At 38.9% G+C, this 17,957-nt stretch overlaps 1 long non-coding RNA gene across 7 annotated transcripts in view; it reads right to left on the reverse strand.

Moving 5' to 3' along the window:
- The window catches only part of LOC122219091, a 203,863-nt gene that overhangs the window by 36,704 nt on the left and 149,202 nt on the right, over window positions 1-17,957 (reverse strand). For 5 of the 7 annotated variants that reach the window (XR_006202254.1, XR_006202259.1, XR_006202253.1 and 2 more), the window contains exon 5: window positions 1,830-1,893. The exons of the other annotated variants lie outside the window; for them this stretch is intronic. This is a non-coding gene — a long non-coding RNA (uncharacterized LOC122219091). The remainder of the gene's footprint in view (window positions 1-1,829; window positions 1,894-17,957) is intronic. 7 annotated transcript variants of the gene reach the window in all.

Here is a 17,957-nt window from a genome sequence, read left to right on the forward strand (position 1 = left end):
CCATGTATTTAATGGCACTTATAAGACTTTAAGGTTCATGAGAATAGGAACCATGTCTGCCTTATTCACTCCTGTGTGCACAGTCCCAGAATTGTGCCTGGAACAGAGCAAGTACTCAGTAAATATTTGATGAAGGAAGGATCAGTTGTCCTTATCTTGTCCAATTAATCCTCACAACCACACTGTCTTAGAAATCATTGTGTCTAATTCACAGATGAGAAAACAATCTCAGAATCATTCAGTGACCTGCCTAAGATTATACAACTAATTAGGACAGAAACAGGATTCAAAGTTAGCAGACTGTTATGTTGCAGATACCATCTGAAAATAATTTTTTCTAATAACAATATTAAAAATGAATCAATAAGTATCAATTCCATTTAACTAAATCTTAAAACATTGACCAGAAAATGTCCTCACTTTGACCTACATCATGGAAGAAGGAGAAATATAATCTTTGGGCCTGTACCAAGCACAGTGCAGACTCATAACAGATCAATAGATGTTGATCATTTAAATGACCTTTACATTTAAGTTATAGGCCTCTCTAACCCAAGACAAACATTCTTTTTATTAAAATGTATAATCTTATTTTATTCTTCCTTGCGTGAATTCTCTTGATTATTAGTTTCTTTAATAATACCATAGGGCTTTTAATGACAGCTAATACTTATTCTTAGCATCTTTTGTTAAGATTTTCAATAGCAACTATTCTACTTAAATTAGTCTACCTGATGGCACTGAATATATGCTAGGCATAATCTATTATTTCCCTGAAGTTACATTTATATGCCCTGATCCATTTTAAGTGAACTCATATATGCACATGGAGTATACACATCTGGCTCCCAAGATGAGGAAGGGGTCTTCTTAGTATTTCCACATTCTGATAAAAATGTAAGTCATCAATAACCAGTTATGAATTGAGAATTTCATCTTTTTGTCTCTTCACAGTCCATAAAACATAGTGGGAACTTAAACATTGTTTGTTGAATGAATGCATGTATAAATGAGTAAATAAGTACAAATGAGTAGAAAGGACAGAGAGATGGAGTTTTGCTTTAAACATCAAACACTTCTGTTCACACAAAGGCTATTGATTTTTTTAGAAAGTAGTTCCTTTTCAAAATTCTTGATATTTTCTCTTTTAGTGCTTAAACCAAAACTTGGGTCATTTAACTTTATAGTGGATATAAAGTGGACAGTGGATTTGTATTTACTATAAAAGCACAATTTGCTAATTATGGAAAATAAGTAAATACATATATGTAAAATGAAAAAAAAGGACTGTTTACGATCGCTTCCTGAGACAGAGAAGCTACTCTTCTTTCTGTACCCCTTATCCAAGCAAGAATCTTAAGAATTAATACATAACTTTAATGAAGATTATATTTTCTCTAGCTGCTGCAATGAAAGATGTCCTCAACAACCAATAGGTTTATATAACTAAAGCATTTGTATAGCATATCAATCTAATTTGAAGTATGGTTCAAAATTGGCATACGTGCTCTAATTAAATAAGATAAGCCTCAAAGCTCTTGCATATCTTTTGTTTGTTTGTTTTAATTCTTAACCTCAGCCTATCTTTTCCCCAGGTTGTTCAGAATCTTTTCCATTCTATGAAAATTTCCAGTCCCACACTTGCCTTCTACCCTTAACCAGTGACTTGATTCTCCTCCGGGTCTTTCCATGGCAATATCTCTCCAAACACCACCCCCCTTTCACTTACTGTTCTATTTTATCCTCATCCCTCCTCTCAAAAGAGGGTGGAATCCCTTTCTATACAAGGTGGGTTCTTCCACCTGGGGTTCCATCCCTTTCCCTATTACCTTCTTTTCTTTCTCCTTCATCTTCATGTGTTCTCTTCCCCTGGGATAAAAGCCTTCCTTATCCCTAAGAAAAATAAATAAATAATAACAAACCAGAAGCAAACAAACAAAGCCTTACCTCCATTTTATTCCTCCTTTACATTAACACTCCATGTTACATCTTTGACATCAAGCCCTTCAAAGAGTTATCTATGCTCATTTCCTGAACTTCTTAGCCTTGTGCTGTTAACCCTATAATCTGGTTTCTATTTACTGATTTCATTAATTTTCTAAAAGTCTTCTCTCAAAGGTCTGAATAATACAATACCCTCTGTCATACTTTCTAGAATTCTCAGAGCTATTTTTTTTTCCCTCAGAGCCATCTTTATCTCTTCCCTCCAACAGCCCCTTATCTAATCAGTTAGTATATTGTGTCAATTCTCCTTCATGCTGCCTCTCTTATCCATAGTTTCCTCTTTATTCCAATAGGAGTAGCTCAGGTCCAATTCTAATCTTTTGCCCCTCTGCCCTTGATTATTACAAGTGACTCCTAACTGGTCTCCTTAAACCTGCCTCCTTCTATCAGTGCCAAAAAGTAAGCACTCTTGTCCTCAGTAATCAGACCCAACCTTTCCTTTAGCTTCTCTACCTCCTGAGACCTCCTGCCCCACATTAGTGTCCTCACTTCTTCCTGGGCTTCCTGCCTTATGTTTTGGTTATACTATACTGCTAGGCTGGAAATGCGTTTCAACTCTGACTGTGGAAAGGCAAATACATTTACCAGTCACCTCCTCCATGAAGCCCTTCCCAGAGTGTTCATAAGCTAATATAACCTGAAGAAAAATTAGAATAAGACATAATGACAATGTAATCCCAATTTATATGTCTACTTGTATATGGTATATAAACATAGTGGATAGATATAGGTGATAATGTTAACAGTGCCCATTAATAAATTTTTTTTTAATGTTTATTTGTTAATTTATTTTTGAGAGAAAGAGAGACAGAGTGTGAGCAGGGGAGGGACATATAGAGAGGGAGATACAGAATCTGAAGCAGACTCCATGCTCCGAGCTGTCAGCACAGAGCCCAACACAGGTCTTGAATTCACAGACTGTGAGATCATGACCTGAGCCGAAATTGGATGCTTAATCGACTGAGCCACCCAGGTGCTGCAACAGTGCCCATTTTAAAGTATGATGCTCTAGAGATATGTATAGGGCTTTGGGCAACTCATTTTCTTTTGTATTTTCTGAATTATTCATAATAGCTAATATTTCTTGAGTGCTTCCTCTATACTAACCTCTTTACATGCATTAATTTATTTAATCTAACAACAACAAACAACAAAACCCTCTAATATAAGTATTAGTATCTTCATATTACCAAGGTAATTGAGAGTGAAGCAACTTGCCCCGTCACAGAGCTGGCAAGAATCATCTGGCTCCAGAGCCTGCTCCCTTAAGCACTCCACTAAACTGCATGAAGGATTTTCATAATTGGAAAAACATGTTTTTAATTGCTTTTTTCCCTCCTATCTCCACCTCTGCCCAGCTCCACCCCCTAACACCACCAAATTCCAAATTCTCCTTCCATTTCCTTCAAAGACACTAATCTCAGGCAGGTATTAAAGAGAAAGGCAATCTGATTAAGAAAATTTGCATGAACTTGTGAATTAGCAATTGCCATCCTAAGGTAATTGAATCTTAAAAAGGATTCTTGTTAACATAAATGAATCCTAATTAGTGGAATTTCTGTTGCTATGACTAAGTGAATGTGTCTACTACTGGCAATGTGCAGAGGGGCAGAGGAGTATCTTGGGAAGGAGGATTTTCTCCATATACCTTAAAGCAAAAAGCTGTATTATGCACAAGGTCTCACTCTGTCTCTCAAATCCACCCTCCTTCCCACACAAGTCTGGTTCAGAGCACCAATAATCCTGACCCTGAGGCCTGCATAAAATTCCATTATACCATTTTGACACTGCAGAGTCCACCAAAAACCAGGCTAAGAACCAAGGTCATAGATGTTTATCTCGTTGGAATGTTCATTTTAGCCAGAGCACCACAGTGTTGACAAATCCATAACCGAAGCAATAGGTATGTTTATATGATGGCATTTATTCTAGCTGTGTGTAAATTTCACAGGAAAACTTTCCAGTGTAAGCATTTGTTCTAACCTCTTTTGTAGCTATCATATTTCAGGAGGTGAGTTTTATGGCTGTGATTTTTACATGTCCTACTTTGGTTGCATAATGATGAGATTTTAAATCAAGGTTTTTGCCTTGTATTTGCTACCTCAAAAGAATGCTGGGGATTCACATGACATTTTCTTCTCTCTGCATTTCTAGGGACTAAGTGTCCTTCATTTATCATGGTCAAGTTCTCAAGGGAAATCCAATGGACTGGGCACAGGAGTGTCAACCACAGGGCAAGCTATTTGCTCCCTGGGGAAGTGGCTAGGTCTGAAACTACACTGTAAGCTCATTTCCAGGAAAAAAAAAAAAAAAAAAACGTCTTTAATAAAACTAAGAATCAAAAAGTGATGCAAAGGAGACTCATCTGACAGAAAGATACCTAGTAAGAACTTTACAAATATTTTTTGGATGGATGGATGGATCAATGGGTGTATACAAGCACCTGTGGAAGACCCAACGGTCAGAGAACATAATGGGGGAGATGCAATCGTGGGGGAGGGAAATGAAATAAATAACATTCCTTATTCCCTCTGCCAATTTTAGAGATTGTTTTGTTGTTGTATGTATTCAGGAAAACTGGGCAAAAATACAAGCACTCTTCCATGACAGTCAGTCTTCTGCAAGACAGCACCAAATCTCAGTGGGAAGAGAAGGACCCCTGGAGAAGGCAAACCTGAGAGAGAGACTGAACCTCAGTAATTTTAAGATTCCACATATACAGGGGTGCCTGGGTGGCTCAGTCAGTTAAGCATCTGACATCAAAGTCATGATTTCATGGTTTGTGAGTTCGAGCCCGGAATCGGGCTCTGTGCTGACAGTTCAGAGCCTGGAGTCTGCTTCACATTCTGTCTCCCTCTCTCTCTCTGCCCCTCCCCTGCTCATGTTCTGTCTCTCTTTTTCTCAAAAATAAATAAACATTAAAAAATGTTTTAATCTTAAAAAAGGAAGATTCCATATAAATAATGGAGTCCAGAAAGTGCCATTATGAAGTAAATGTAACTCACAGTCTTAATATACCCACCCAGAGAAAGGAACACCATACCAGGGGGAGCAGGTGAGGTGAAGAGGCTGGGCCAGCTGAGTTTGCCCAGAAATTCTGAATATTTAATATAGGTTCTCTCCTGGCTTAATGTTTGAAATTCATATTATTCAATGGTATTCTATTGTTTGAAACTTTTAAGGGAAGTTTTTAATGAGAGTAGCTGTGGCAGGGACTTGCTACTCATCAAAAATTGTTTGCTCCCTCACATTTCCCACCCTTTGGCAGTTAGGAAGGGCCACACAACTAGCTCTGGAAAATAGGCTGCAAGCAAACGTGGCTTCACTGCCAGAAAGAAGTACTCAAGAGCCAGCATGTGATCTGGCTCTCTTACCCTGAGGCACAGACTGAAAAGTCTCCAAGTTCTAGATGGTGCAGCTACAAGACTGCAGAGCCTCAATTAGCCTGTGCCCCTAGACAATCTGAGCTCAGATTTCAATTCTTTCACATACTAGCTCAGTGATCTCGGGCATGTGGCTTAGTTTCTCTGAGCTCGGTTTCCTCAACTGTAAAATGAGTATAATAATAGTACCTACCCTCAATAATTTGTTCAGGGTAGCAGAGAGTAAGCAATGAGTAAATACTATGTATTATTAAAAATCTAAAAATAATGAGAAAGGACACATAATAAATACATTCGTTTTATTTCTCTCTCTTTAAGAAATAAAGGCAACGTTGAATTATTTATTTATTTTTATTTTTTTTAGAGAGAGTGCAGATGAGCAGGGGAGAGGGTCAGAGGGAGAGAGAGAACCCTAAGCAGGCTCCATGCTCAGCACAGAGCCCGACATGGGACTCAATCCCACGACCCTGGAATCATGATCTGAGCCAAAATCAAGAGGCAGATGCTCAACCGACTGAGCCACCCCGGTGCCCTGAACATTTTAAAAGTAACTAATAAATATTATAATTGATACAATCACTTATGTGTCTTTTTTTCCCTTGCTATGGCATTCACTTCCAAACTCAGAACCAACCCTCTATTTTTTTTTTAATTTTTTTTTAACGTTTTATTTATTTTTGAGACAGAGCATGAATGGGGGAGGGGCAGAGAGAGAGGGAGACACAGAATCGGAAGCAGGCTCCAAGCTCTGAGCCATCAGCCCAGAGCCCGACGCGGGGCTCAAACTCGCGGACCGCGAGACCGTGACCTGAGCTGAAGTCGGACGCTTAACCGACTGAGCCACCCAGGCGCCCCCCAACCCTCTATTTTAAAAAGTCTATCACAACCACATTTTCAGATTATAAGTATTTTAGCAGGTATTGTTTTTTCGAAGGAGTATATCTTTCCAGAAGAAAATAAGAATAAGTGATAGTTATTTACTGTGCCATTTAATGAGTATTTGCAGAAAGGATTATAAGGTGAAAAAAATTGTAAAAGAAGAAAGGAAGAGTGTAATTTCAAATGAAAGTTTTCATTCTGAAATGAGATTTCTAAACCTTCATAAAATTTGGTTCTCCAACTTAATGTCACACTAATACATCATATTTATCAAACACTTCAGCACTGATAAAGCAATTAGAAATGAAAAAAGGCAATGGTGGTGCCCTGAGTTGTGGATTATCTAGATGTTACCCTAAACATAATTTCAGTGCTTACATTTTCCACCTTTTAATACCCGTGTTGCTCCAATTTCACATTGGAAGGAGAGTGAAGTAATTGTGCTTTCACAATTATAGAAAAGTTGAGAAATTGAAGCAAGACTACATTTTCTGAGGAAACTCAAAACGTCAATTGATGCTGATTAAGCTTTAAGCACCCATTTAGGGTAAGCATAACATGGAGGGCACAAGACATTTGCTCCACCCAGAATGTCTCTCTAGTCCTTACCCAGTGGTGAGCTCTTCTGACACCATCCAAAGCCCTTCTTTGCCTCCTTACTTTCCCCTCATGCCTAGAAGTAGCTGGTCACTCCTTTCACCGTGTCTCCCCATAGCTGCACAGACTCCTTCCTACTCGTGCTTATTTGCATCTCTCCCTTCCATGAGAATAGGGTGTCTTGTATACCCAGGAGTCCCCAAAACCTATACAGGCTCCTAAACTTCAATCGAACATTACAAAAACTATTGTCCAAATAGCTGAATATGTAGACAGTGAATTAGACTGTATAAACATGTAACATATATTCATTTTGCCTATGTAGCTATTTTATACAACACACAGCATCTTCTATTTTAATAAATTTTATGAGTCCTCTTCTTCCACTAAATAGTGAGGTGCTAGAGGAGAGCAATTTTGTGTCATTTCCACTTGTAAGCCCTCATATCATCCAAAAAAGAGGCTTAAAGGCAATTAAGTGCTGTTTGCTGAAATTAATTTAAAGTATTACAGTAGGCATAAGTGCTAGGTGACTCACTCAGTAGCAAGTGAAATTAGGTCCTCATTGTGTCATGTGATCCTAATATTTATTACTGATACAGCCAATATATGTATCATTAATTAATCCAGTCCTTTATTTACTATGATTCTGAGGCTACGCACAAGAAGGTTCAGCTAGGTCCAACAGATCACCAAAGTGTGAATAAAAACTGCAGCAACCTTTTTAGAAAGTCAGTTTACAGTAATACTACAGACTATGTCAAATGTACGTAAATTTCTATTATAAATTCCCATTGTAATCACAGTCTTCGTAATTCAAGTGTCAGCATCAATGTCTTACCATCAATATTTCCTTCAAACCCAAAAACTTGATCTGTCTCTTTAGAAACTTAAAATATTAAACTTCCCCACAATTTTCATATGATTAATGCCCCTCTATCATGTGCAATAATTCCCTCAAACACACACTGAGATACTTTGCAAAATACTGAGAAGTTACCTAGTGATTCATCCTGAGTGTAATATGAGATGGAAGCATAATGAAAAGGCAGAAACAGGTTCTGTTTCCAAAGACTCTGAAATAATATCCAGACACTGCTCACACAGAAATGTAAGGCACTGAGAATTTTCTTTTTTCATTCCTCCTCCTCCTCTGAATCCTCCTCCCCCTTCTCCTCTTCCTCCTCCTCCCCTTCTTTCTCCTTCTCCTCCTCCTCATCTCTCCTCCTCCTCCTTTTCCTCTTCCTCTCTCTTCTTCTCTTCTTCTTCTTCTTCTTCTTCTTCTTCTTCTTCTTCTTCTTCTTTTTCTCCTCTTAGTATCAAATGAGGAAAGACAGACCAACAGAAATCTGGTCCAACTTCTTATGCTTCAGCTGAGAAAATCTAGTCACCAACTCAGAAACAGAATATTGTTGCCACTTATCAGCGATTTGACTTGAGTAGCTCACTTCATATTACTGAGACTCAGTTTCTCCATCTGTGAAATGGGGTAAATACCTTCCCTCTTTATGAACAAAGGGGTTTTCCAAGAATGTACTAAAATAATATATGTGAAACATGCCTTAAAATCATTTAGGAAAATATAAAAGTAAATTATATAAAACATACAAAGAGGCAAAAAAATACCAAACATTTTCCTTATTTATAAGAAGTCTATAATTTCTAAATTTTTTTCATGTTCATTTATTTATTTTGAGAGAGAGAGAGAGCATGCTCGCTCACACATGCTTGCACACACAAGTGGGGGAGGGGAAGAGAAAGGGGGAGAGAGAATTCCAAGCAGGCTCTGCACTGTCAGCACAAAGGCCAACACAGGGCTCAAACTCATGAACCGTGAGATCATGACCTGAGCCAAAATCAATGGTTGGACACAACTGCCTGAGCCACTCAGGCACCCAAAATAAGCTCTAAGTGGATTTTTAAAACACATATTGAATGAATGGGTAAGTAACTCATAGTGGGAAGAATCATACCACAAACATGAAGCTATAGTGTATCTTCAATAATTGCTGAAGGGCTAGGGTGGGAGGATAACTGACAACTAAATTGCAAAGCAGAAAGAAGATCTTGAGCTACAAACAGGAGAATGGTTCAATGATGAAGAAAAAGACTATTCCCCACTGGGGGAAGACACTGGCTTATGTAACACCTATGAGGCCAGGAATCAATCACACAGGTGAGTCTCAGTGACACAATGAGGAAATGAGGAAACACAGTGCAACAGCCAAATGCCATTTCGAAAATATCTCAAGTTCTTCACTTGCATTTATTGAACATTGTGAGGGGTATATGTAGGCCAAAGCAAACCTTTATTAAAATTTCTCCTTTCTGTTCACCCCCTTCCCCCAACACTTCTCTTACATACAACAGCAGTCCTGGAGAATATTTCTTGTTCATCCGGGAATCACCCACTCTGGCTAGAAATAGCCCATAAGTATTATGTCACCTCTTTCTCCCACTATGAAGTTGGAGGTCCAAGCATCCGGGAGCACAAGCCCTGCTGCACTACTACCAACAACAACAATAATAGCCTCCTGTGCCAGACCTCAGGGAGGTGTCCTTTTCTTCTCCAAATGTTTTGTTTTTGTTTTTGTTTTTGTTTTTGTTTTTGTTTTTGGTGAGAATTGTGACAACACCACCCCTGTCCTCTTCATTTCGGTAGGGGGGGGAGAAGGTTACAGACTCCATGTTAATAATTTTTACCCCATAACTTTTGTTTAAGCTTAAAGGTAGTACAGTGAGTTGGAAGTTCCAAATTTAGGGAGGAAAGAGAGGCTGGCTTGACATTTGATGGGGGAATCTGAGCAGGAAGTCAGGGCAGGGTTGATGCAGACCCATGATCCATCCACAATGAGCACAGTGACAGAGACTCTGGGGTTTATCTGATCACAAATGTTCTTTAAAAAAAAAAGTTTATTTTGAGAGAGAGAGAGGGAGAGAGAGAGCGCGCACATGCATGAACAGGAAGAGGAGCAGAGAGAGAGGGAGAGAGAGAATCCTAAGCAGATTCCATGTTCTTGGCACAGAGCCTAACACTGGGCTCGAATTTACAAACCATGAGATCATGACCTAAGTGGAAATCAAACAACTGAGCTACCCAGGCACCCCCTGATCACAAACATTCTGCTGGAGAAGTTACTAAAAAGTAGCCAAACCCATAGTATCAAATGTGTGGGTCAGTTATATTTCTTTTGTCTCCTAAGCACAGATCTTGAGATCTTGTTCAGGAGTTCTAGCAGAGGGCCACAGTAATTCAAATTTCCTTAACCAAAGAATGGTCCGTTTGTGTGTCTCTCTCTCATAATAAAGACTTACAAAAAAGGGGTGCCTGGGTGGTGAGTTAAGCATCAGACTTTGGCTAAGGTCATGATCTCGTGGTTCACGAGTTCGAACTGCACTGACAGCTCAGAGCCTGGAGCCTGCTTTGCATTCTGTGTCTCCCTCTCTCTCTGACCCCCTGCCATTCACACTCTGTCTCTCCTCTCTCTCAAAAACAAAAACAAAAACAAAAAACAAAAACAACAAAGACTTACAAAAAACTTACCATTTGCCAGGCAGTACTCCTAGCACTTTAGGTATATTAAATAATTTAATTTTCACAGTAACAATATGAGCTAGTACTAGTAATATCCCCATTTTTCAGATGACAAAACTGAGGCCCCAAGAAATTAAGTGATGATCCAATTGGTACAGCCAGGGTTCAAGCCTAAGCAATGTGGCTCCAGAATCCAAGCTTTTAGGCATCACATTATCGGGCCTCCAACTTAATGGTAGTGAGGTTTTACTCACATGGGACTAAAACAACGGAAAAAGAATGATTTGTCCTCTTGAGATAGAAAGTTGTCATTGAAAGATATGTCTTTCCCATCCTTTTTCTTCTCTTCTCTATTCTTAATACATTTCCAAGGAAGAAGAGACAGAAATTAAAACGATGGTGCAGATGGCAATGCAGTCTTTGGTGGTGTGGACATTAGGCATGTGAAAATTGTAAGGGAAGAGCTCCGTTTGCAAGACCTCTCATTAAGGATGGCCTGAATACAGGTGTGCATCAATGATGAGGTAGAGGCCAGGGACTGATGACACACGAGACACTGGGAGAGAGAATGGAGCCTGAACCTCTTAGGTAACACGACCAGATTTTGACCTATGCATTGCTCCAATACTTTTTAACCACTGATACTAAAACCACCAGCAGCAAACTGTGACATGGCCTCAAATTAACCCAGCCTAAAAAGTGAGACATTTAATCATCTCAAAGATCCCTTGCATTTTTAAGTTCTATGACCCTATAAATATTAACCTAAGTATAGCATTGGCCAAAATAGTCCCATTGCTTCATCACTGTAAGTCCCCGTGTCCCACATCAATTTCCACAGTTACAGGTAGATAAAATAAACTCACTACCAGAGCCGAGGCAGCTTCTGACACCAGATGTGTCAAGGGACAGAAAACATCAAGTTCAACATCTTTGGCACTCTGTCTGGCTCATTCTGACACATTCTGGCAGAAAAAAAAAAAGCTTGAACTGTCACAATTTAGTTATTCAGAATATCAGCCTAGAAGTTTTATTAGGACCGTGCTTTTGCTACAGGTAAATAATAATAAAAACATTATGCAAAAAAACCTTTATTTGCACCTAAGTGATATTTAACAATATGGCATAAGAGAAGCATTGTAGATTGCAAAACTACTGACCTCTGAAATACCTATACATAAAACCACTCCAGCATGCCTCAGATACAGGCTGAGCAGTGCACCAAAAGTTACAAAGAAGTAGAAAGAAAAATTGGAGTAGGGAAGAAAAGTTTTTATTCTGTTTCTCAAGAGCACTGAGAACATTCAAATGCTAACAACCTATAATAAAGGAAATGAAAGAGGCTCTCCTACTCACTGTTGAATCAACCTTTCCAAATTTTAGGCCATTAACATAAAGAATGTATATGCTACACACCACAGGAAAATGTTTAAAGTAAAAGTTTACTTTTTGTGCTTTAACTTACTTTGAAAAATATCAAGGCAGAGCTATCAATGAAGTAATATATTCGTATTATGCTTGATTTCCAAGATTAACTAGGTTTTTATGCACAAAAACAATCTGTGCCAGATTCAAATGCACAATAATTATTTAGTGTCTGGACTGATGTGTCAGTACATTAGAATCTGAGTTTATAAACCTAACACTAACACCAGTCAGTTTTCCTTTAGCTTCCTACAGCTGTATTGTAAACATGTAGCCCTCATTATCAGAGGCAGAGAGAAAGGGACTGGACAGAGTAACACACACTTACTGCCAATTGCAATTTGATGGGCAATCCATACGAGCAATGATTCAGACACCACCATGATCTCTGTACATAACAACAGATCATGGTAATATTTTAAATCACATGGCCTCATAAGCAATATTCACAGCTCCCTTATTGATCGTGCTTATAAATCTGAGTTCTTGGAGAGCAATTAATTCAGGCTGGAGAAGTTGTGTGGGGTTTTTTTTAATGTTTATTTATTTATTTTGAGAAAGAGAGCACGAGTAGGGTGAGGGGCAGAGAGAGAGGAGAGAATCCCAAGCAGGCTCCCCATTAGTAGCGTGGACTCCAACCAGGGGCTTGATCCCACAAACTGTGAGATCATGACCTGAGCTGAAATCAAGGGCCAGACCTTAATCGACTAAGCCACCAAGAACAACATCTTTATTTTGATATTTTGTTCTATCTTCTCCACAAGCCCATATAATTATTGGCCTATCCCAAAACATTTGAGTGCCAATTTTATACTTTTGGGGTTCACTCTGACAAATATTATCAATCCATTTTTTAGTGTACCTATGAAGACTATCAATGTGTTTGTGGGTATAAGAATTTTACATCCCAGGGCATCCAGGTTGCTCAGTCGGTTAAGCATCCAACTTTGACTCAGGTCATGATCTCACAGTTCGTGGATTCAACCCCATGTCAGGCTCTGTGTTGATGGCATGGAGCCTGCTTGGGATTCTCTCCCTCTCCCTCTATCTTTGCCCCTCTCCCTCCCTCCCTCTCTCTCTCTCTCTCTCTCAAAAATGACTAAATAAACTTAAAACAAAAAAAAAGAATGTGTACATCCCAGCCATGCATCATACTTATACAAACAAGTTTCCTTATATGTGTGATGTATTTTGATGCAAAACATCTCAAATCAGTTAACAATTAATAACTATGACAGACACTTCCCTCACTAAAATCACAATGTTAATTAGATCACCACAATTTTGGCTAAGCTAAAATGGTAGATTATAAAGTCACTCTCAAGTCTCTTTCTCTCTCTGCCAATATGAATGTGGCAATGGGTCATCTTCTAGGTACCCAAGGGAGCTGGGTTCTACTTTCAGCCTCCAGAATAACATTAGTGTACATTTTCCATTTGTCCCAAATGTAAAATTATAGGTAAAATTACCTTCTATAACTTCATTTTAGTGGTGTTATTATGGTATCATTATTGTAAAATCCACATAGCATCCATTATTTGGTGGATCTCATTCCATTTTTGTTGTTGCTGTTCATTAAAGGTCATCTCATACTAATACATTAATTTATCCTTTGGTAAGATTCTCCAAGAACATTGGGAGTTGGACTAATTATATAAATACACATTGAGATTGCACAGAATATCCTCCACCCCTATAAAAATGTAATCAGTTACATAAACACATTCAATGAAAATCTCACCTGAAAAAAAAAAGGTAATCAAGCTAATAATACCAGATTCAGAAAAACAAACCATGTCACTGTTTATCTAGCACTGTGTAAGACAGACACAAGCAACCCCAGCACTAGAAGGATGTTCTCCCAATGAAGTCTGATAACATGTTATCATACTTCCCCAGTGCTTAGCAGCAACATCCCAACAAATCATTCTGTTATTACCACCAGGGTTACCTGCATAATATGAGGAGAAAGAAGTTCGTCTATTCTAACAAAGTAACACAAACAACCCCAAAATATAGTGGCTTGAATAAGATTGAGGTTTCTTACTCTCTCACAGAGCCATCTGGATGTGAACCAGCCTAGTAATGCCAACTCTTCCATCCCCTGTATTCAGCTCTCAGAGTTGCTCCACTTCTCACCATTCCCCAGTCAGTATCAAAAAAAAAAAAAAAGGCTGTCTAGGTCAAATGAATTAATTTTGAAGGAGATAACCCAGGAATCATATATATCCCTTCTGCTCACATCCCACTGGTCTGTAATTGGCTGCAAGGGAGATTGGAAATGCCACTTCTAGCTGACTGAGAAAGTTGTCTTACTAAAAGGAAGAGAGGGGCACCTGGGTGGCTCAGTCGGTTAAGCATCCAACTTGATTTCAGCTCAGGTCATGATCTCACAGTTTGTGAGACTGAGCCCTGCATCAGGCTCCGTGCTGACAATGCAGACAAAGCCTGCTTGGGATTCTCTCTCTCCCGCTCTTTCTGCCCTTCCCCTACTTGGGCTTGCTCTCTCTCTTTTACTCTCTCAAAATCAATAAGTAAACATTAAAAAAAAAAAAGAAGAGAAAAAATACTAGTAGGAAGTTACTAATCTCTGTCATAGTCCAACCCACTGTTCATCCCAGTATTCATACACAGCCTTTTTTGCACATACAAAGCACACTCACATTCCCCCCAAACCCCTCCATTTCATTCCATTCAGCTCAAAGTCCTGAGTCTCTGAGTGATGCAAAGTCCTTTCCATCAGGTCCAAACGAGGCTCCTCACATTTCAGTGACCTATAGACTAATACCCAAGTGTTCTCTCTCTCTCTTTCTCTCTCTCTCTCTCTCTCTCTGTTTCTCTCCCTCTCTCTCCCTTTCTTCTCTCCCCCTCTCTTTCCATCTCTTTCCCTCTTTCTCTCTCCCTTTTTTGTCTCCCCGCCTCTCTCCCTCTTTTTCCCTCTCTCTCTCTCACACACACATGCACATACACACATTTGCAGCGGTAGAGAAAGACCAGGATAGCTGTCATAAAATTTCCAATTTATAAAAGACAAGAATGGTACATACACAGCCATGAATAATCTGCAGGAATGATGAATTCTTCTGGACAGATTTTATGAAGAACCCTTGCCTAAAAGTATAGATCTCTTGGTTGGAATGTGATTTTGTTCATCAAGAGGCAACTCCTTGTAAATTATTCTCTGTGGTCACTGGCATGGCTCTCTGGATGGTTTTCTCTTATTCACCAGTGTAGTGCTTCCATAACAAAAAAGTGGTCCTTGACACGTATGCCAGCTTTTTGTTGGTACACATTCAGAGGAAGGGAGGATGCTTTAGAACAATCATAAGCTTTTCTAGGCCAGACTCGTTTCTTTGGCAAAACAATTCTCTAAAAATTGTGGTAGGATCTTGTAGATTTGCTTCTGCCAAGTTCCAAGTGCAATAACCATTCCTAAAGTTCTCCTTCAGGCATAGTTCTTAAGCTAAGTGACTCTTCCCTTTATTTACTGACCTCTGTATTTCCTCAATTTCATGACTGCTACCCTAAGGCCATTCTAAACAATAAGCTTGGAAGGAAAAACAATGCCTATAATCAGATCCTTGCCATGGAGTTGTTTCCTGGTCTGGATGTGTGTCTTAACAGGTTTGTGAGCAAAGCTCTGAATGATAGTTTTATCTTTAGAAGTTTGCTCCAAAAGAGTTGACTTTGCAAACCCTGTGAATCCCCAGATTTTATCCTACAGGTCATAGGCAGAGAGACTTTCCTTTTGCAGATCTATACTCTTTTCCATCTCTGCTTACAAAATTGGCTAATCTCATCTGCTTTCATCTCTCTTGTGCAAAAACCAGGAAGAAGGAGCCAATAAACATCGAATGTTTGAGCTTTTTTATGTAGTCACCCTAGACCAACAGACTCAGTAAACAGGTAGTCCGTCTTCCAGGTTACTGTATACTAAATTACAGTCAGCAGCATGAGAACTTGCAGGATATGCTGCTTTGCAATCCAGTGCCACACTGCTAAGCATAGTTTTAACTGTTGTTACATAGGACCTCATTTCTGGGTACCATTTCCTGTATTCATCAGCTGCTATAACAAAAGACCCCACAACAGAGTGGCTTATAATAAGAATGAAGTTCATTATTTTCCCCCAAGGCAGTCTGGAGCTCCCAGGGTGGCTCTACCATTGGTGACTCATGACGTCCAAGACTGATCCAATTGTCACCATTCTCCAGCCAGCAGAGAAGAGACAACTCAAGGCAAACAGGTGCTAAGGAGATGACCTAGAAATTACACGTATTTCTGCTCACATTGCATTGGCTTAAATTTATTTACATGGCCACACCTTGATTCAAATGTGTTCTCTAGCTGGGTAACCACCTGCTCCACTAAAACTGACTTGAAAGAAATTCTATTACTAATAAGAAAAGGGAAATGTTTAGTGAAGAGCAATCAGTAGTCTCTGCCACACGGGGATTTCAGAATCCCAACCCATTATTTTGATTCCTGTTTTAACATGGGTTCCCAAGAGTCTGCAAAGCAGAGTATGTAATGCAGCATCTCAAATAAAGACCCAAATTGGAAATGCAAGCTGGTGCAGCCACTCTGGAAAACAGTATGGAGGTTCCTCAAAAAACTAAAAATAGAACTACCATACGACCCAGCAATTGCACTACTAGGCATTTATCCAAGGGATACAGGTGTGCTGTTTTGAAAGGACACATGCACCCCCATGTTTATAGCAGCACTATCAACAATAGCCAAAGTATGGAAAGAACCCAAATGTCCATCAATGGATGACTGGATAAAGAAGACATGGTATATCTATACAATGGAGTATTACTCAACAATCAAAAAGAATGAAATCTTGCCATTTGCAACGATGTGGATGGAACTGGAGGGTATTATACTAAATGAAATTAGTCAGTCAGAGAAAGACAAAAATCATATGACTTCACTCATATGAGGACTTTAAGAGGCAAAACAGATGAACATAAGGGAAGGGAAACAAAAATAATATAAAAACAGGGAGGGGGAGAAAACAGAAGAGACTCATAAATATGGAGAACAAACTGAGGGTTCCTGGAGGGGTTGTGAGAGGGGGAATGGGTTAAATGGGTAAGGGACATTAAGGAATCTACTCCTGAAATCATTGTTGCACTATATGCTAACCAATTGGATGTAAATTTTAGAAAATAAAAAATAAAAAAAAAAGACCCAAAGACTCACCCTGGGTAAGTTTACATAGATTACAACCCCATGCATTACACCATCCCAGTTCAGCCTCCCATTTCCCATAATAGTTTACATCCCATAACAAGGAGCAAATTCAGCATGTAAGTCTATTGCTTCTTTTTGGAACATTTGTACTTGAAGATGACCTCTATTATCTTCTCTACATGTTGAAACTCTTGAAATTCTGTCACACAGCACTCATCCATTAACTGTAGCACAGTCTCAGATAGATCTGGGCATTGCCAACCTTTCAGCCCAGATACTATCCTCCTTAAGTTCCATAAACCCCAAAATTATGTCTCATGGGGATATGATTTAATAAAAACTGTTATATACATGTGCTAGACAACATTCTAAGATAAAAAGGAAAACAGGTCCCCTACTGATTATAATAGATTGCCCCTTAAGTCAGGTGTCCAATATACCATTTGAACCTTTTCAATGGCACTTTAACACGTTACTTCTAGTACTATAGTTCCATGCTCATCCTATGATCATAATAAGTTCACTTCCAGGTACTTTACTACTAGGAAGTGCAAATCTTTGGTAAGAGATTCATAAAAGGTCTTGCCACCCAGCATGAATTGAATATAATGTTATGATGTAAGAGAATTTAATAGCAATGAGTTTATCATCAAGAGATAATAATCTCTGGTTGAACCAAGCAAATCTTTTTTCTTAGACCTGCAAGGAAATAGAACAAACAATGGAAAATGAGGAGTCAAACACAATTCTTTTTCTAAAAGGCTCTACCCACAACTGAACTGTCCCTCAAAAACAAACTCATTGGCCTTTCCTCAAATTCCTATAAATGCATTTCTAATTCTCATTTGTGGATCTCTTGTAAGCTGTAAATCTAGGGAAACAGTGAGGTGATCTTGTCAGTTATTTTTTAAAATTCTTAAAGGCCAACTACTTCA

The sequence above is a fragment of the Panthera leo genome, chromosome B2 (genome assembly GCF_018350215.1).
Source record: "Panthera leo isolate Ple1 chromosome B2, P.leo_Ple1_pat1.1, whole genome shotgun sequence".
Classification (NCBI taxonomy): Eukaryota; Metazoa; Chordata; class Mammalia; order Carnivora; family Felidae; genus Panthera; species Panthera leo.